The sequence below is a fragment of the Rhincodon typus genome, chromosome 38, assembly GCF_021869965.1.
Source record: "Rhincodon typus isolate 14 chromosome 38, sRhiTyp1.1, whole genome shotgun sequence".
NCBI lineage: Eukaryota > Metazoa > Chordata > Chondrichthyes > Orectolobiformes > Rhincodontidae > Rhincodon > Rhincodon typus.
Window position 1 is genome coordinate 14717446 of NC_063369.1, and position 21524 is coordinate 14738969.

The window sequence follows — 21524 nt, forward strand, 5'->3', positions numbered from 1 at the left end:
TCTGTCCAACTGTCTTTCTCTCTCTTCGGGCTCTATCCTATCGTTTACTCCCTACCCCACCCACCTCCCTATTTTCTGCATATAAACTGACGTTTTCCCAGCCACCATCAGTTCTGAGGAAGGGTCACCAGACCTGAAACGTTAACTCTGTTTTTTCCTTCACAGTTGCTGCCAGACCTGCTGAGCTTTTCCAGTAACTTTGTTTTTGCTGCCTCTGACCTTCCTGTTTATATCTGTGAGCCAGGGCTCCCAACTGGACCACATTAGCAGCCCCAATCAGGGAGCTCATACTCTATGAGGTCCACCCACTGACTTCATTACAATCCCTATGCAATAAGTGCCGGCCTAGCCAGTGACACAGTGAATAAATTAGAAAGTATACGCCTGTTGTTGCTCCTAGCATGTCCTTCTGCACTTTGAGTGATCCTTTGACCTGGTGGTCAACTGAAGGATATGTCAGGGTCATGCGTTTGCCTCTTGTGTTTAATCTTCTGGATTTGTTCAAAATCTATGCCATTTACCTTGAGCTGAGGAAGGACGTTTAGAGGAGGCTCAGAGGAGGTTCACTAGATTCATAGATGCATTTGATGGTCAACGATCTCAAGATCAAGGCTCAATTACACCTCTTGGAAACTCTTGCCAAGTGTGTGGTCAGAGTGACTCCTCTAGGATCAGAATCATCAGCCACATAAGGACCCATTCCAATGACGTTGATGTTCCTAAGTGGACAATCCTACTCATTAGTAAGTGATTGCTGATGGTGATGACTAGAAAAATACCTGGAATGAAGAAACATTGGACTTGTTTTCACTACAGTTTTGAAGAGGGAGAGGTGACTCGATTGCAGTTTACATGATCCCGAATGGCCTTGAAAGGGTGGATTTGGAAAAGATACCTCTTCTTGTGGGATCATGAGGGCCTTGTTTAAAATTTAGGTGCTTCCTTTCTAGGGTCAAGATAACACAACTCTCTTCCCCAGAGGCAAAGAAGGTGGGCCACAGAATATTTGAAAGGCAGAGCTGGACAAACCCTTGTTTCCCAGGGAAATCAAAGATTATCAGGAATGGTTCGGAGTGTGTAATTTGGAATACAAGCAGACCAACCACGATCCTACTGAATGGCAAAGTCCTCTTGAAGGGCTGAATGGCCTATTTCTACTCTTAGTTTGTATGACTTAAGGCGAGTTTAATGGAGATATGCAAAATTATGAAGGGCTTCCATCAGGTAAATAAGAAGAAACAATTTCCACTGACAGGAAGATCACTATCGGGAAGAGATGGATGAATACTGGGTTTGATTCTCATCTCCTTGCTATGGGAAAGATGTTAAACTTGAAAAGGTGCAGAAAAGATTTACAAGGATGTTGCCAGGGTTGGAGGGTTTGAGCTATAGGAAGAGGCTGAATAGGCTGGGGCTATTTTCCCTGGAGAGTCAGAGGCTGAGGGGTGACCTTTTAGAGGTTTATAAAACCATGAGGCGCGTGGATATGGTGAACAGTCAATGTCTTTTCCCCAGGATAGTGGAGTCCAAATCTAGAGGGCATAGGTTTAAGGTGAGAGGGGAAAGATTTAAAAGGGACCTAAGTGGCAACTTTTTCACAGAGAGGATGATGTGTGTATGGAATAAGCTGCCAGAGGAAGTGGTGGAGGCTGGTACAATTAAAAGGCATCTGGATGGGTATATGAATAGGAAGGGTGTAGAGGAAATGCTGGCAAATGGGACTTGATTAATTTAGGTTTTGTGGTCGGCATGGATAAGTTGGGCCAAATGGTTTATTTCTGTGCTGTATAGCTCTATGACTCAATGACAGAACTATGCTTCAGGTAGTGAGTTGCTCTGAGTTGGATCACAATGCCTGATTGGATGGAGAAAGCAGAGTCACTTGCAACAAGGAACAAGGAATTGAAAAGAAAGAATCCAAGTGAGTTGAGGAAGTAACCAAAGAGATTGATGTGGGCAGAGCAGTCGATGTTGTCTACATGGACGTCAGTAAGGCCGTGGACAAGGTTCCGCATGGTAGACTAATCAGTAAAGTTAGATCACATGGAATTCAGTGTGACTTTGCCAATTGGATACAAAATTCACTTGGAAGAAAGAGACAGAGGGTTGTTTTTCGGACTGGAGGCCTGTGACCAACAGTGTTCCACAGTGTTTGGTACTGGGTCCGCTTTTGTTGGTCATTTATATAAATGATTTGGATGAGAATATAGGAGCATAGTTGATAGGTAAATTAGTGGTATAGTAGGCAGCGAAGAAGCTTATCTCAGATTACAAAGAGATCTTGATCAGTTGGGTCAATGGGCTGAGAAGTGGCAGATGGAGTTTAGTGCGGATATATACAAGGTTTTGCATTTTAGTAAAACAAACAAGGACAGAACTTACACAATTAAAAGTAGGGCCTTGGTTAGTATTGTTGAACAAAGAGACCGAGGGGTTCTGGTACATAACTCTTTGCAATTTGTCTCACAGGTAGACAGGGTAGTTAAGAAAGCATTTAGCACACTGCTTTGTTGCTCACTTCATTGCTCAGACCTTTGAGTATATGAGTTGGGACAACATGTTGAGGTTGAACAAGACTTTGGTGAGGCCTCTTCTGCAGTACTGTGTGCAGTTTTGGTCACCCTGTTATAGAAAGGTTATTATTAAATTGGAGAGGGTTCAGGAAAGATTTACCAAGATATTGCCGCGAATGAAGGCTTTGAACCCAGGTCCTCACAATGTTACATCAGACTACAGTCCAGTGATAATACCACTAGGCCATCACCTCCCCTAAAAGCCTTATTGGGTTCTGTGAGATGCCTTGAAGGAAACAGGGACAAAGGGATGAAGTCAAGAGAGGGACCCCAGATTAAAGTTAAGGATCAAATTCACTCCCAAGTCCCCCACTGAAAATCAACAGAATTTCTGCATGACAGCCACTCATGTGGATGAAGTGGAGTGAAAGTGCTTTGCCTGCAGATAATATAATAATGTTTATGGAAAAAAATGTACTTAACCCAATCCCCCAATGCTCTCAAATATCATGAAGCATTATTTATTACTTTCCTTGAAAAATTAATTGGAGAAAATCAGAATTTTTCCATTGAATAAATTATGCAGACAGCAGTTAGCTGCAAATCTCCTCGTGCACTGAGCTGCGGGAAATATTAAATATTTAGGTGTTGGAACTTGCACAGGAACCGAATGGATAATGAGAATTAACGCAAGTTCAGGACACTGTTCTATTGTAAACGCCTGTGTCAGCTTTGTCTCTCAGTGGCTAACACTCTTATCTGGGGCTCAGGGGACAGTTGGTCAGTTCAAGTCCCACACTGGAAATTTGAGTACCTAATCCAGGCAGACCCTTACGGTGGAACTTAATGTCCTCTTCTGAGGTGACTGTAGATGATGGGGGTAAATTTTAAGCACATCTCAGAGGTAGGAAGTAATGCTGGGTAGAGACATTGCCCACCAAACCCCCCTCTCCTGCCCAGATCAAGTCCAGGACATGAACCTGGACAGCTTTGGTCTGATACCAATGATTGAGTGGTGGCCCAAGTCAGGTGACTCGTTAGGGATAGCCCACTTGGTCCTTAAGCCCTGGAGAACCTGCCATTGATCGCTTAAGTGCCTTAAAGAATCATGATGGCGCGGAAAGAGGCCATATGGCCCATCGAATCTGTCAGCGACCCTCCCAAGAGCATCCCCCCAAACCCATAACCCTGCATTTCTCATGGTTATGCCACCGAGCCTCCACATCCCTAGACATTCAGGGCAATTTAGCATTGCTGATCCACATTTTGGAGGGTTGTGGGGCTAGAGGATGCCACAGAGACAGGGAAGGGTAATGCCATGGAGGGAATTTGGGAATTTAGCATGGCCAAACCACCTAACCTGCACATCTTTGGACTGTGGGAGGAAAACAGAGCACTCGGAGGGAACCCACACAGACATGGGGAGGAACTTGTAAGCAGACAGTCAGCTGAGGTTGGAATCGAACCCAGGTCCATGGCACTGTGAGGCAGCAGTGCTAACCACTGAGCCACCGTGCTGCCTCTGATGCACATCATTCAAAGGAGATGACTTTGGGGCTCTCACTACTGAGGTCTCAGTGACAGTTGATGGCTCCCCCCATTCATTTCTTGGATTAAACTCTACCACTGTAGATGTGGGCCTGACCTTCGATACCCACATCCCATGGGAGAATAAGGGACTAGAAAGAGAGCATTTCAAAGCAAGATTTCACACTGAGTCACATCAGATGGCATTAGCCATTGAGAAATATCTTACAGGAGGAAACAAAAGAGAGAATTCCAGAGTTTAAAATGAAGGCAGCTGAAGCGAAGGCCAAACGATCCAAACCAGGATGCTGACATAGCTACAATTAGAGGAAAAGTGGAGGGTTGTGGGGCTGGAGGAAGTCACAGAGATATGGAAGGGTGAGGCCATGGAGGGATTTGGTAAAAAAAGAAAAGGTTGAGAATTTTTAAATCAAGAAGATGCTTTTCTGGGAGCCAGTGCAAGGATGATTGCAGAATAGGAGATGCTGCAGGTTAGGAGATGCTGCCAGAGGTTTGGATGACGAGATGTGGCCAGGCCAATATTTGTTAGCTTGTTACCCCATTTCAGAAGGCAGCTAAGTGCCATCCAAATTGTTGTTAGACTGGGAAACATTGGCAGGTGTCCTTCCCTGAGAGGCATTAGTGAACCAGCTGGTATGAAAATTGATGGTCATTTCAATTCCAGATTTATTCAATTTTAAGACCCACCGACTGCCGCAGTGGAGTCATGTGATTTTTAATTATGCAAAAGATTAAATATGAATTGTTGCTCGTATTGTTGTCTTTTGAAAATATGGCTACCTTTCAATGCTGAAATATGCTAATTCCGTATCTCGCCTCCTTTATTACACTCCCAAACTTCAGTCCAATAGCCCAGTTTCAAAGAAGCCAATTTTGTCCTTCCCTGCCAGTGGAAAGCCATGTGATTGGGCAAAGGACTAACTTCACCAGCTGTTAAATGGGGCTCAGTGGTTAGCACTGCTACCTCACAGCACCAGGGATCCCGTTCTGATTCCAGCCTTGGGTGACTATCTGTGTGGAGTTTGTACATTCTCCCTGTGTCTGTGTGGGTTTCCTCCCACAGTCCAAAGATGTGCAGGTTAGGGTGGATTGGCCATGCTAAATTGCCCCATAGTGTCCAGGGATGTGCAGGCTAGGTGGATGAGCCATGGGAAATGCATAGTTATAGGGGCTTGGATCTGGATAGGATGCTCTTTGGAGGGTCTGTGTGGGCTTGATGGGCTGAGTGGCCTGCTTTCACACTGCAGGGATTCTATGTTTCTTGTTGGCTTCAGTAGAAAGTAAGATTGGGCAAATCTACACTGAAACCAATCCTTTCGATTCGGAAGAAGTGTCATGCCAGACTGGAAATGTTAACTCTGTTTCTCTCTATATGCTACTTGACCTACTGAGCTCCTCCAGCATCCTCTATGTTGATTGTATTCAGTCCTCCTTCTGCCTTTTGCCTCATTGGCATCAGAGATCAACATTGTGTATACCACAGCTAGTTGAACCAGTCACGTCCGACTGAGATGGCAGCCACAATAATGAAAAACGGTTAAATAGAAATGAACTGGACTTGAAGGTTTCAAGTGAGGCGGTGGGGGGGAGGTGGTGCGGCGGCGGTGGGTAGGGGAGTCGCTGTGATGTTCTCCTTTGGTAGGTTGCTCCTCTGTGGCATTGATAACACTGTCATGAAAATAATTGGTGTTTGTAGTTTGTATGGATGGGACCTGGTGCTTTGTTGGAGGACTCTTGTCATTTACCTGACTGTTTTTTCTTTCACGCACAGGATGAGGGCTAGAATTGCCCAGGGGGCAGTTAAGAGCCAACCACATTGCTGTGGGTCTGGATTCACGTGTAGGCCAGACCAGGGAAGGATGGCAGCTTCCTTCCCTAAAGGACATTAGTGAACCAAATGGGATTTCCCCACCCCCCCCAGTGGAGTCGTGGTCATCATTAATTCCAAATTCTTACTGAATTCAAATTCCACCATCTGCAGGATTCAAACCTGGATTCCCAGAACATTACCTGGGTCTCTGGATTAACAGTCCAACAATAATACCACCAGACCATCACCTTCTCCTGATTGAGATTGGTTAAAATCACCCCTATACTGTGGGTTGTAAAATTAACATTTCACTTGATCCCATGATTAGCAAATTTTCTTAAAATCTGCCTCAGGGTGTTGAACTGTGGACATGTTCAACTCCAAGACTGAAGCACCTATGATACAGAACACTAGGATTTTGCAGTTTTTCTGGGATCCTTTTTGCACCTCTCTGTTTATGTAAAGCCCTCAATCAAATTCAAATGATTGCCAAACAAAACCATCAAACAAAGATGGGCATTGAAGCTCACCAGCCCCTTCTTTGGGCCTGATATTTCCGTGTTAATGATAGGTTATTTGTTTCATGTGTCTCCCTTGCTTAATACTTTGCTATTTGTACAGTGGCAAGACCATAAACACCAGTATCGGTCAGTTGGGCTGAATGGCCTGATTCTGTGCTGTAAATGTAATGCAACTCGACATGATGTGAGCTACTATCACACACCACTGCACTCAAACTGGTCGCCTGTCTGCCTCACGTTATAACAGTGAGTATTTCCATTGGCTTCACATCAGTTTCTCCAGCTCAGCGTGGCCTCAAATTGAGTGGATGTCAGATGATGACAGCTTAGGGCTTTCACGTGAAGCCTGAGAGATGTGAACATGTTGCTGACATCAAACTTTCAAGATTTCAGAGCGGTTAAGTCGTAGAATGAGGCCATTCAGCCCATCATGGCTGCATTGACCCTCTCTGAATGAACATCACGCTGAGTCCAGTCCTTGCATTATCACAACACTCCCTGCCCCCCTGTAGCTCTGCAAATTGGTCCATTTTCAGAGAACAGTGCAATTCCCTTTGGAATGGCACACTTTCAGGCAGTGCATTCCAGACCCTAACCAGATGAAAATATTTTTACCCCCGTCACTTTTGATCCATTTGCAGGCGAGTTTGACAACTAATCCCAGCCTGCTGAAGGTGCAGTGGAAACATCAAATTGTATTGATTGGAAATGCAACGTCTAACTTCAAACGAAGCTCCTGTGACACAGTGGTCCCCACCTCTGAACCTGAAGGTCCATATTTGACACCCAGGAACCATGGTGGCATGTCTGAACAAGTGAAGATTAGAGCAAATGCCAGAGAATAACCTGAGGGGCTTGCAGACACATGTAGAAATGCCAAAACAAATCTAGCTGAGAGAAACTGACTCGACAGGAAGCTTGGAAAATATCATGCAGAGTAAATACTTCACGTCCATTACAACAGTGCTCCTTCTTACTATAGATTCAAAACTTTTCTTTTTGGAGCAGCGCGAGACCGAAAATAATTCCAGCTATCACAGGTGTAAAGATGGATTTGGGATCCTAGCCTTTAGACTTAGAGATTTATTGTTACTCCTTATGTTGGGCATGCATGAATTTGATCCAGGAATGTATTATTGATAGACAAGCTGAAGGCTAATCCTTGGCCAGCAGATCACATGATGACAAATTGTGTATTGGATGTTGCAGAATGTTTATCCCCTCTGATAAAAAGTATATCTGTTGGATTCAAACAATAAAGCCTGTTCTGACATTGAGCACTCATAAGCCTCTTTGGCTTATAATACCAAGGATGTCAATGCAAGAGAGGTTCTCAGTGTTATAGATTTAGCTCAGTGTGTATCTCCTTCTCAATGTGGAGCCACTTTTTCAACCCCACTACACTGATTTGACTGCATTCTGGGGGCTGACACCCCTGTTACATTTGGATTGAGCTCCTGCATGTCTTATTTATCTCAGAGCCATAGTTCTAAATGTAAACAGTTTAGTCACAGTGCTTTGAACACCTTTGGACTTTACAGAGCTTTCAATTTACATGTAAATTTTTGCAGAGAGCCTTGAGTCTTCCAGAATCTTATTTTGTCGGTCACTTGATTCTTAAGCTTCAACCATAGGCTGAAGCAGTCGAGCACGGTTGCAAAGATCAGTGAACAAGCCAACACCATCAAAGACAGAACAGTTGCCATTAAACACCACTTATTCTGTTTTAATGCTGAGGGACAACTTGAGCTGTGCAAAGTGCTGTTGTTCAAGTGAGGAGCCTCGTCTGGCCTCTCAGCCAGTTGTGAATGTTTCTAGGAAAGCATTCAAAGAAGGATATGGGGCATACCATTTAGGACAGAGATGAGGAGAAATTTCTTCACCCGGAGTGTGGTGAGCCGGTGGAATTCTCTGCCACAGAAAGGAGCTGAGGCCAAAACATCGAATGCTTTCAAGAAGGCGGTATATTAGACATTTTGAGAGGCTTCCATGGGATGTAGTGAAACCATAGAGAAATTCAAGGTTTGTTTTGGTTACTTTTGACAGACTGGGTCGCTTTGCAGTCATTTGCACAGCAAAGCCATGTAACTGTGGGAGCTGATAGCTCATCTTAAAGACAGATTAAAGATGCTCTGGCTCCTTGATAATGGTGTATTAGCACTCTAGAGATGTGGGGTATGATTCCGCGAACTGGGTTTGATTCCCACCATGAACTTTGAATTTAAAATGAATTACGTGGCATCCACTGGCATATAGAAGCTTCACACACAGGTAAGGGCTGGGTTGCATTGTATTCCTTTGCATTAAATGTTTGGTGCATCCATTAACCTTTTGGTTCTTTTGTTACAGCAAACCACCACAGTCTGTCTAAGTGGTTAGTGCTTACTAAAGGATTCAAATCCTGGATGGAATGAAGATCATTGTCTAAAGACATCTCATGGAATGTGGGCAAGGCCATCATTGGGTTCCCATCCCGAATTGCCCTTGTACTAGGTGGGGCACTTTGGGGAACAGTTGAGAGACAACATCATTTTCCTCTCCAAGATGGCAGCGGAGTAGAACTCCTGAGCCAGAGCTTGTCCGCTCCATCCATTTCTTTCCATTTATTCCCTCTCTTTTCATGGTTTTTGTTTCTCACTTTTTCTTTTTACCCCACGTCCTCGGGCAGCATCGGCGATGTCGGTGAAGGGCAGCGAGGACTTGAACTCCTGGCCTCAGGGTGGACTCAAACTCCAGGCCTCAGCGTGGACTCTCACTCCCAGCCTCAACGTGGACTCGAACTCCCAGCCTCAGTGTGGACTTGAACTTGTGTCCTCAGCGTGGACTCGAACTCCCGGCCTCAGCATGGACTCGAACTCCCGGCCTCAGCATGGACTCGAACTCGTGTCCTCAGTGTGGACTTGAACTCCCGGCCTCAGCGTAGACTCGAACTCCCGGCCTCAGAAATTATAAGTCCAGCAATAAATTGGAAAAATAAAGAAGAGTTCAGAATAACTGTCCCTCCACCCATGTAGTGCCGGGAGACACTTCGAGGCCGGGTGTTCGAGCCCATGCTGAGGCTGGGAGTTCGGGTCTACGCTGAGGCCTGGAGTTCGAATCCACGCTGAGGCCTGGAGGTCGAATCCACGTTGAGGCCAGGAGTTCAGGTCCATGCTGAGGCCAGGAGTCCACACTGAGGCCTGGAGTTTGAGTCCACACTGAGGCATGAAGTTCAAGTCCACGCTGAGGCCTGGAGTTCGAGTCCACGCTGAGGCTGGGAGTTCAAGCCCACACTGAGGCCTGGAGTTCAAGTCCATGCTGTGGCCTGGAGTTCGAGTCTACGCTGAGGCCGGGATTTTGGGTCCATGCTGAGGCCGGGAGCCCACGCTGAGGCCTGGAGTTTGAGTCCACGCTGAGGCCGGGAGTTCAAGCCCACACTGAGGCCTGGAGTTCGAGTCCACACTGAGGCCTGGAGTTCGAGTTCACGCTGAGGCCAGGAGTTCAAGCCCACACTGAGGCCAGGAGTTCGAGCCCGCACTGAGGCCGGGAGTTCGAGTCCATGCTGAGGCCTGGAGTTCAAGTCCACGCTGAGGCCAGGAGTTTGAGTCCACACTGAGGCCTGGAGTTCGAGTCCATGCTGAGGCCGGGAGTTCGAATCCACGTTGAGGCTGGGAGTTCGGGTCCACGCTAAGGCCGGGAGTCCACGCTGAGGCTGGGAGTTCGAATCCACAATGAGTTCGGGAGTCCGAGGTGACAGAAGTAGGGAGGGATGAGGCCATGGAGGACTGTGAGAAGGGGGAGGAGAATTTTAAAATCGAACAGGAGGCGCTATGATTGATCAGGAGTGATGGGTCAATAGGATTAGGGGTGAGTTATGATACAGGCAGCAAGGATCTGGGCCAGTCGAAGTTGTGAAGGGTGGAGGATGGTAGGCCAATGACAAATGTGTCAAACCCAGGGAATGGTGTTTGTGTTGGAACTTGCAGACAGTTTTGAAGGCTATTTGTTACAGAGAATAAAGCTCATCACGGCATTGCCATTTGAACATCTCAACTCCAGGGGAGATTTTCAGTCAGTCGTCCAGCATTGCGCTCTTCCAAGACAGTCAAATGTTGATCACGTAGGGACTGTCACTGACTAATATTAAAACTAGATGATTTTCCTACAAGTGCTACACACCAGACAATGCTAGGCACAATTACAACAGGTCAGATTGACAGGCAGATGAGAAGAAAGGGGACATAAACAAACTGGATTTTCGATTTGTCTGTCAGGAGGCTTTTGAGTGTTTTATGAGCGATCATCAAAATTCCCTCCTTTATCAATTCTGCTTCTTCATAATTTATCGATTTGAAGCACTTACCTGTAGAGATATCATGACAGTTCTACAAATGAAAGACATTCAGCGAAGATCTTCGGGGTGTGTGAGAATTTGAATTAAATGTGTCTCGTCATTAGAAAGAGCTCTCAATGAACATGAATAGGCTCTGAGGTGACTTGGGCCCAGCCTCATTCTCTAGTTGGCTTGATTTTGCCCAATTAAATGGAATCAGGTTTCAAGTTATTGTCAATGGATTTAAAGTTGTCAGCAGTAAGATGTAAAAGGAAAGGCACAGGTAGATGCGTAGCATAACGGTTCCATACTTTGAAGGCCAGGAAGGAAAAATACAAGTCTTGGTGTAGAATGGGCTCAGGGTTTTGCAAAACACCTTTGCGGCCAACAAAGTATTTTCAAACAGCAGCCCAGGTTGGTAATGCAGACCGGTTGTGCACAGCAAGCTCCCATACACAGCGTTATGGTCATTTGCAGACCGTTACTGTAGATGACATCGGTTGAGGGATAAGTGTTGACCAGGCAAGCCAAGAAAACCTCCTTCTTCTTTCCTGGGATTTCATAAGCCCCAATAAAGAAGACAGAAGAGGCTTCTGGATGATAATGGAATAGTGTAGGTTAGATGGGCTTCAGATTGGTTTCACAGGTCGGCGCAACATCGAGGGCCGAAGGGCCTGTACTGCGCTGTAATGTTCTATGTTCTATGTTCAGTGAAATGGCCAATCAGACTTCGATTCCCAACATGAGCTTTCAATCTGAATAAATCTCAGGGCTAACGGCAGATGGGAAAGGTGACACAAAAAAAACCTAACTCATTCGCGACAAAGGGAGCTTCTAGTCACTGTCTTGTCGGGTCAGCAGGTGAGCCCACAGTGCTTCCTCTTTATATTCTCAGACCACAAAGAATGGGCAATAAAAGTTTCCATTTTATCCCCATATGGAGCGTTCTAAAAGGAGCAATAGGAAGGTTCAATCATTTCTTTGAAACCAGCGATTTAATTCCATCAACCATCCAGACTGAACAGCAAAAAGGTCATATTTATGGTGATAGACATCATGTCAATTAGAATGGGTAAAAATATTAATTCTGGTCTTGGGGTATTTAATGAGATGACATGGTTCCACCTTGGTAGTTACAGACTTCATTGAGCATCATGTGGTATCCTTTGCGTACTCAGTTGAGGTGATGATGCAATGGGTGCTGTCGCTTGACTAGTAATCCAAAAACCGCAGGAATGATTTAGGAGCCAGGGTATGAATTCCCAAAATAGCAGATGTCAGGATTTGAATTCAAACAGATGTAGTCTTAAACGTCGAATGGCAAATTTTTAATTAAGCCTTTTTTAAAAATTCATTTGTGGGATATGGGCATCCAAGCCCAAAGCCACTTCCATCAAGAAGGACAAGGGCAGCAGATACATAGGCACACCAGGCCCCCTGCAAGTTCGCCTCCGAGCCACTCACCGTCCTGACTTCAAAATACATCACCGTTCCTTCACTGTCGCTGGGTCAAAATCCTGGAATTCCCTCCCTGAGGACGTTGTGGGTCAAGCCACAGCAGGTGGACTGCAGCAGTTCAAGAAGGCAGCTCACCACCACCTTCTCAAGGGGCAACTAGGGATGGGCAAGAAATGCTGGCCATCGTCTCATGTGAATGAATACGAAAAAATGCCAGGCTGATGTGCGACACAGAGGGGAGCAAAGAGGAGATATTTTCTCCTGTTACCCTGTCTTGATGGTAGTGCTCATTGGGGACCTATGTCTTGGAGGGTTCAGAACTTGCTTCTTTCATACATGCAGAAAGATTTCAGAAATTTGTTCAATTTAACCACAAGCAGTTAATCAACATGTGCGGCCTTGCTGGGGCTTATCATTTATTTAAGCTGCTAGTGGCTGACAAACATTTATTTGTTCCTTAACCACAGAATAAATTAAAAGAGGAAATACAGTACAAGAAATAAAGCCCAATAGAGAGTTAAAGATGCAGTAATAATTCTGAAATCTGTGAAAATTGAGGTTGGAGGTGTTTTTTATTTAATGATTCATTTATGGGATATGGGCATCGTTGGTTAGGGCAGCATTTATTGCCATCTGTAGTTGCTCTTGTGACGATGGTGGTGAGCAGCATTATTGAACCACTGCTGTACTCATGGTGTAGGGTTCACTCATAGTGCTGCTTATAACAGAGTGCACAATGTTTTAGGGTGGCTTGGTGGTTAACACTGCTGCTTCACAGCACCAGGGATCCAGGTTCAATTCTAGCCTCAGACAAATGTCTGCGTGGAGTTTGCACATTCTCTGCATCTGTGAGTTTCCTCCCACAGACCAATAAAGTGCAAGTTAGGTAGATTGGCCTTGGGAAGTGGCGTGTTATAGGGTAGGGGTCATGGGTGGGATGGTCTTCAGAAGGTCAGTGTGGACTTGATGGGCTGAATGGTCCGTTTCCACACTGCAGGGGGTGGAAATTTTTGACCTAGTGACATGAAAGAACAGTGAAATATTTTCAAATGGGAATAATATATTGTTCAGAGGGGGAGGTGGTGGGTTCTCCATGTATTTGATGTCCTTCTCTGTCTAGGTGGTAGAGGTCATGGGCATTATGGGCGGCACGGTGGCTCAGTGGTTAGCATTGCTGCCTCACAGGGTTCACTTCCACCCTCGGGCGACTGTCTGTGTGGAGTTTGCACATTCTCCCCGTATCTGCGTGGGTTTCCTCCGGGTGTTCCGGTTTCCTCTCACAGTCCAAAGATGTGCAGGTTGGGGTGGATTGGCCGTGTTAAATTTCCCATAGTGCCCAGGGATGTTTAGGTTAGGTGGGTTAGACATGGGAAATGCAGGGATAGGGGAAATGGGTCTGGGTGGGATGCTTTTTGGAGAGGTGGTGTGGACTTGTTGGGCCGAATAGCCTGTTGCCACACTGTAGGGATTCTGTGAGGTCATGGGTTTACAAAAGGCTGTTAGAGGAACTTTGGTGATATGCTGCATGGCAACTTTCTAAAAGGCTAAACACAAACTGCTCGGCTACTCTGGAATCAATCAGATGGTTGTTAGCAGGCTGATGGGCCTTTGGCGTCCGTATCTCCACAAACCAGTCAGCAACCCGTTGCTGGCCGAATGTCACTATGTACGCACTCCCCCACCCCTGCTGGATCCAACCCATCTGCTACCAGTCTCCTCCACTGCTACAACAAAGCAGCAGGGTAAACACTGTTTATAATGAGTTTCAGTAAATGTGATGCAGCAATTCCTTCCTCATCCCCTGGGTTTAAAACAGTCCTTTTCCCATTCTGTCCACAATCAAGATTAGAACAAAAAAGAGATATACACTTTATAATTGCCTTCGTTCCCAGGAATTCACCACTTATGTGAACTAAGGACCTTGAGTATCCGAACATACAGACCACGGAAGGTACAGAATTTACCATAAATGTTGTTGTATAAGTCAACCACTAAATCCTTGACAATTCTCCCCATAGATGGGGTCAACTTATCTGCAGGGTATAAAGATGAACAGCGGGTGTCTGATATCTTTTCTGCATGGTATCACCCACTTGCTCACCCACTGTGAGGCTGGGGGTAGTGCAGAGGTGACACCCTGCACTGTTAATCCAGAGACCCAGGTAGTGTTCTGGGGACCTGGGTTCGAATCCTGCCACAGCAGATGGTGGAACTTGAATTCAATAGGGAAAAAAAAGCCTGGAATTAAGAGTTTAATGATGACAATGAAACCACTGTTGATTGTCAGGCAAAAACCCAGCTGATTCAGTGAAATCCTTTAGGGAAAGAAACTGCCACCTTTACCTGGTCTGGCCTACATGTGAGTCCAGGCCCACAGCAATGTGGTTCACTCTTAACTGCCCTCTGGGCAATAAATGCTGGCCCAGCCCACATCCCATGAATGAACAAAGAAAAACTTGATCTCTTGCATCCTATTGTAGGGTGTCAGTGAGTAAAACATGTGTTTGCATGTAAGAAACAACTGAGGCTAATTGCTCATTGACTTTATGCAAAAATGATGATCTTTGGGGCTGGGTTATCTGGGATCACCCACAGTGACGTCCAAAGTTAGCTAATTTTTATTCATTCACAGAATAAGGGTGTTGCTGGCCAGACAGCATTTATTGCCCATCCCTAATTGCCCAGAGGGCAGTTAAGAGTCAACCACATTGCCGTGGGTCTGGAGTCACATGTAGGCCAGACCAGGTAAGGATGGCAGTTTCCTCCCCAGAGGGCATTAGCTCTTTCTGGGACGGAAGGCAACTGAGCTCATCCCATTGGCCCTGCCTTCCCTTCTTTACAAATTACTGCATCAGCCGTGATGCCTTGTCCTTCAGAGAGATGTCTTCATCTTGCGCGTAAGGTACATTAACATTCTGAATTTTTAAAATATGTATATATATTTTTGGCTGTACACTTTGTATGGACCGAAAGCTGAAGTATCTAACCAAAGCATGGATCTTTATTTACATTAATATTGCCTCTTAAATGAGCACTTGCACCTTCTCCAGTGTTCTCCATCTTATAATAGTGTTTACTACTGACAATGAGGAGTTTCTCATTGTTTTTTATGACATTGTGGGAGTCAAATGAAAGCTGCATTCCCTATTTTTTTTCCCATTTCACACACCCCAGGCCCATCCATCAGAGCTCGTTAAGCCTGTCAGTCCTTATTGAATCTCTTCAACTTCATTTCAAACGGCTTTCCAATTACCCACAACCTCTGCCAGATCGCACCCCACCCCGCCTCTCACTTTGAGGATTCTCCGCTATCCACGGTGCAGCGAGGCGCTCTCTATCTGCTACACTCTACAGGGTCAGATGGCCGGGAGCCGAGACTGTTTCCTGAAGAGCTTCCTGAAGGATCTGAGCTGTCCCTGTGTCAGCAGAAATCTTGGTAGGGGAGGGAATACAGCTTTGCCGTGGAGTGCTGGAACGTGGGCAAAGCGACGAGGCGAAGCTGCATTCATGTAGCACCTTTAACTTTGCCTCACAGGAGTATTGTCAGACAACATTTGACCTCATGGAAATGTTAGGACAGGTGGGAAAGTACATGTAAAGGAGGGTCTTTCAGTGGGGTAGGGGGGAAGAGTTGTGTATCATCCAATTTTTCAATATCTGGCTGTGCGTGTTTTTATTTCATTTGTACATGGGATGTGGGCATCATTGGGACCACCAATGATTGTTTTTCTTTATTTTTTCACAGGATGAGGGTGTCACTGTCTAGGCCAACATTTATTGCCCATCCCTAATTGCCTACAGGGCAGTTAAGAGCTAACCACATTGCTGTGGATCTGGAGCCACGTGTAGGCCAGACCAGGTAAGGATGGCAGTTTCCCTCCCAAAAGGGCATTAGTGAACCAGATGGGTTTTTCCAACAGCCAACTATGGTCATCATTATACTCTTTATTCCAGATTTGGAGGTTGGAGGATTTGGGTTATATGGAGATGCTGAATAGGCTGGGGCTATTTTCCCTGGAGCATTGGAGGCTGAGGGGTGACTTACAGAGATTTATAGAATAATGAGGGGCATGGATAAGGTGAACTGCCAAAGCTACAGTGGTCGAATTTGAATCCAGGTCCCCAGAACATTACCTAGGTCCCTAGATTAACTCTGCAACGACAATGCCACTAGGCCAGAGGTGGTAGGAACTGTCGATGCTGGAGTCTTAGGTTACAAGGTGTGAAGAAGGGTCCAGACCCGAAACGTCAGCTTTCCTGCTCCTCTGATGCTGCTTGGCCTGCTGTGTTAATCCAGCTCTACACCTTGTTATCTCAGATTCTCCAGCATCGGCAGTTCCTACTATCTCTGTATCCAGAGATATATGGGTTGAATAGATTAGACATGGGAAATATAGGGTGAGGGGTGGGTCTGGGTAGGATGCTCTTTGGAAAGTCAGGGTAGACTTGATGGACCAAATGGCCTGCTTCCACACTGATGAGATTCTATTCTATGATTGTCTTAACAGACCATGGGGCTGCTCTCCCATGTGAGAGAGAGAGAGATGCCTGGAAGTATTTAATCCGAGGACCACGATGCCTCAGGCGAGGGGAAAGGTTGCGGAGGAGAGTCCTTCATAGTAACCTCAGCCAGTGGGGGATTCGAACCCTCTCTGTGCATCACAAACCAGCCATCCAGACAATGAATAGTGTAGGAAAAGGGTGAAATATTATGGATAAGGCTTCACTTGCAAAGGTGGAAAGAATTTCATCAATGATATCACCAGCGAAAGTCTGGTTTGTGAAGTCAATCTAACACAATGAAGCAAACCCAGCAGTGAAATGTATCTCTAGGGCATGCAATACCAGCTGAAAGGACGTTACTTCAAGGTAGTACAATTGATCGATGAGACCACTTTTATGATGGCTCCTTTCTGTACTCTTTCTCCAAAAGGACATTGATATATCAGGAAAGGTTCAGAAGTGAGCAACAAAGGAGAATGCAGGATTAAGTCTCTTGGGTATGTGAAGAACATGCCTTCTTTGAAGGAGGAGGATTTGAGACGGTATGCAATTTAATCTTTAACAATGATGAGAATGTGGTCAGTGTAAGCTCAACTAATTCAGAGGTAGAGAACAGAAGAACAAATTAATGAGCTTTAAACAAATGTGAAAGGGTATTATATAGTGTAATAGGGTAATAGGGTATAGGGTAACATATCGTATATATTAGTAGATGTACGTGGAATAGACTCCTGCTTAGAGCTGCATTACTTAACACGTTTAAAAACATATACTTGCTTAAAATTTGAATTGTACATCTCCTCAAGTGGCTCAATTAAGGAAATTGATGGCTAGTTGATTGTACAGATTTGATACCAATGGTATCTGTTGAACTTAAGTCGAGTGTAACAGTCACAGTGTTTGTAAATGGTCTCAGAGCCACTGCGATGTAGATCTGACCTTGATTACAATCCCTGGGCCCATGATGGATGTTGGGTCAAGGAAAGGTCAGCCTCATTGCTCAAACTCATTTCTAAAGAATGGCTCCTCCAGCCTTGTCCCAGAGTAGAATCGTCCCCGGTGGAGTTGACTTCAGCAAAAGATAGGAGGAGATAAAGGAGGCAGTTAGTGAGAGTAACAAAACAACAAAAAAAGGGAAATGTGGTGGCATCTGGTTAAAAGGGATCCGGAGATTACGAGAACAATTAGAGAGAAAGATGTGTGAATACTCCAAAGTACGCATCCGTTATGAGCATGGCATTATGCATTGGCATTTGGAACTGTTAGGTCAGATTGAGTTAATACAGTCTTTAATTTCGGTACAAGTGTAGTGCTTTTTGCACAGTTATTATTAGGACATGAGGGAAGTTTTTTTTAAGGATTCTACTGTCTTCACTGTCATAGATGAATCGTTGATGGAAGGTTGAGTGTCTGAAACCTGACCATCCATCCATTGGAATACCTAAGAAAAGCTTTAGGCTGTATATTTGCCATTCCCTAACCATCACTCCCCATCAGTGTTGTCAGAGATTTGAACACTCAGCCTCAAACTAACAGCCACAATTGTACTCGATCAGCTGGATCGAGGGATCATTTAGATTTTTCTTATAAACTTCTAAATCCCATGCATGCTCTCTGTTTATTGTATATGTCTAACCAGTTATGGGAAGCACCCCCGCACCCCCCCAACCCTTCATCATTTTGTTCAGGCTTTTCTACATTCCTGACCAGTTTACAGCATTCTCTCATCTATCAGGGTGGTGGGCATTATGTTTGGATTAAGTTGCCACATATCTGGAGCTGCACAGTGGCTCAGTGGTTAGCACTGCTGTCTCACAATGCCAGGGACCTGCGTTCGTGACTGTCAATGTGGAGTTTGCACATTCTCCCATGTCTGCATGGATTTCCTCCAGGTGCTCTAGTTTCCTCCCACTGTCCAAATATGTGAAGATTAGGTGTCTCGGCCATGCTAAATTGCCCATAGTGTCCAGGGGTGTGCAGACTGGGTGGATTAGCCATGGGAAATATGGGGTCACAGGGATAGGGTGGGGGGATGGGTCTGGGTGGAATGCTCTTCGGAGGGTCCATGTGGACTCGATAGCTGATTGACCTGCTGTCGGGATTCTTTGAAAATATCTAATTAGCTCTGCATAATGTAGAGGGAACAGTAAAATTAAGCACTTCATATGCCTTAGAATTGTACAGCGCTATCAATATACCAGACACTGGTAGCCTAGGAACAACATATTGTAGACTCACTCCACAATTTTCTCTCTGAGAGCCAGTTAGTCATTTAATTTAACATCTAATGCAATCAAGCACTGTACAAGAATCGGTGATCAAACAATCATAATATAACACTATAATGGAGGATAGATAAAACTTTCACTGAAGAATAGTGGGTTCACACATTATTCCAGAGACCTGGGCACTTTATGGTGGAATGTGTACTTTCAAAGTTTATACTTTTGGCTTTTTTTTAATTAGCTTTTTGATCAGACTAACCATATTAAAAACAGAAACTGAAATGGGAAACAGAAAGGAAGGTGATCTTCCAAGTCTCTAAGGAAATGAAAACTGAAATGATGATTGAATAACAAAGCTGCTAGGGAGACCGAGTCTGATTGAAAGACAGAATAGTCATAAAAGGTCAATGCATATTCAGAACAGTGGCAATTGGAGAGTCTAATCGCGCAGTAGAGGCATGCTAAAGAAGACAATTGCCAGATCCAGTTGCTACAACTATTCCTGTTATTTGAGGGGAATATTGGTGAATCTGTACAACTTGGGTCACGTTGTGAATGTTCGTTGGATGCGTACCATTCTGGGTAAAGGGTGTACCCACAGGGGACACGTTGCTTGTGTGCAGGTATGAGTTGACATACAAGCTACATCCCTAGAAGGAGAAGAGCTGAAATTCTTTATGTGTGATAGAGCGGAGATCGACCCCCACCCCCTCCCCCCGATAACGACAACCAAAACACCCAGAGAGGCTTACTCCACCCTATAATCTGTTAAAAGAAATGAAAAGTGGTCTAACCTGCCTCTCACCCTCAAGCCGTTGTAAAGGGGAAGGTTAAATGCAATGAACTCCTGACAGTCGCTCTATAATCAGCAAGTAACAATTTATTTATCTAACTCTAATAGTGAACAAATTAACAGAACTACTAACAAATCAAACAATTCCCCCTCAATTACTAACTATTCCCAAATAAAACAAAATTCTAATGGTATGCTGTTCCAATAAATATAAGTCCAATTTATATAAACCAAAATAATTAAAAAAACTTAAAACTTAGTCTCTCAAAATTATAGCAGGATACATCATCCAGGATGCTCCACACCCTCTCCACTGATGCTCAGTCTTTCTCTGTTGAATTCTTGTGTCAGAAACACTTCTCTCCATCAAATTCTTGTGTTACAAAAATTAGCTAAGAGTGCCACTATATCTTTAGTTAGACGATGTTTACTCTGAGAGCTTAGAGAATTCTGTGATAGCCAGTGATTTTCTCTTTAGAGCTGACGGGTTATTAACTCTATTGGATGGCAGTTGCTCTCACACCAATTTTCAAATACCCTCTTCTTTTATACCCTTAATGACCGATTAATTTCTTATAATAGGATTGGTCCTAGGTTGTCAATACCATCAGATTATAAATTTAATTGGTTTTTAGTCTCTAAGTGCCTTGTTTAAATTAATTGACTGATTTTCAAAATGGTTGCCTTAATAACAAAACAAACTACTGCCTGGTTCTCTAATCACACAGCCTTTTGATACAATATTTTAGTTTCAGGCGCTCTCTGTGCACCTGCACATTTTTTAAAATCTCCAAATCGAGAAAAAAAGACATCATATTTTAAAGGGACCAAGCACCTTTCCCCCCTGTCATTTATTAAACATCAAATTCTACATCCTGCCTTCCAACCCACAAACACTCTACTTAGCTTCACAACAATAAGGAAGGCAGAATTTTCAAGGACTTTATAACTCAATCCGATGACGTAGATCCTGAGTCAACTTGCAAGATCTGTCTTTGGTTGTATCCGTCATTAAATGTGTAAATTATAGTTTATATTGGTCACAATTTGCCTGTTAGTTTTTTTTTTTTCCTTTTAGTGATCCTTGTTTGTCTTATATCAAAAGCTGACGGAGACAATATTTAGTGCTTGGCTTCTCTGACTCTTTTAAAGTAAAAAAAAATCTTCTGCTTATAAACTATGAAACCTTGGGACTTCATTTGTTTGGTAAATAACTAGGATTTCTAATTCTTTTTATCCTAACAACAAGTTGCTGTTTGCTACTGACTTGGTAACAATACGATCCAGGCTGATGTCTCAATGTAGTGCCAAAAGAGGGCAGCACTGACAATGGTGCTACTTTTCACATGAGTTCGAAAACTCATGATCATTAATGAGTGGAGAGAATCTGTGGTATTATGTTGTATCAGTGTTGCACAAAGCACAGATAATGATAACTTCGAGTCATAGAGTTGTACAGCACAGAAACAGACCCATCGGTCCAACTCCAGATTTCCTGTATAAATCTAGTCCGATTTGCCAGCATTTGGCCCATATCCCTCTAAACCCTGAATCAGAGATAGTAGGAACTGCAGATGCTGGAGAATCCGAGACAACAAGGTGCAGGGCTGGATGAACACAGCAGGCCAAGCAGCATCAGAGGAGCAGAGAGGCTGACGTTTCGGGCCTTGACCCTTCATCAGAAAAGGGAGACGGGAAGGGGGTTCTGAAATAAATAGGGAGAGAGGGGGAGGCGGTTAGAAGATGGATAGAGGAGAGGATAGGTGGAGAGGAAACAAACAGGTCGAAGAGGCGGGGATGGGGCCAGTAAAGGTGAGTGTAGGTGGGGAGTTGGGGGGGGG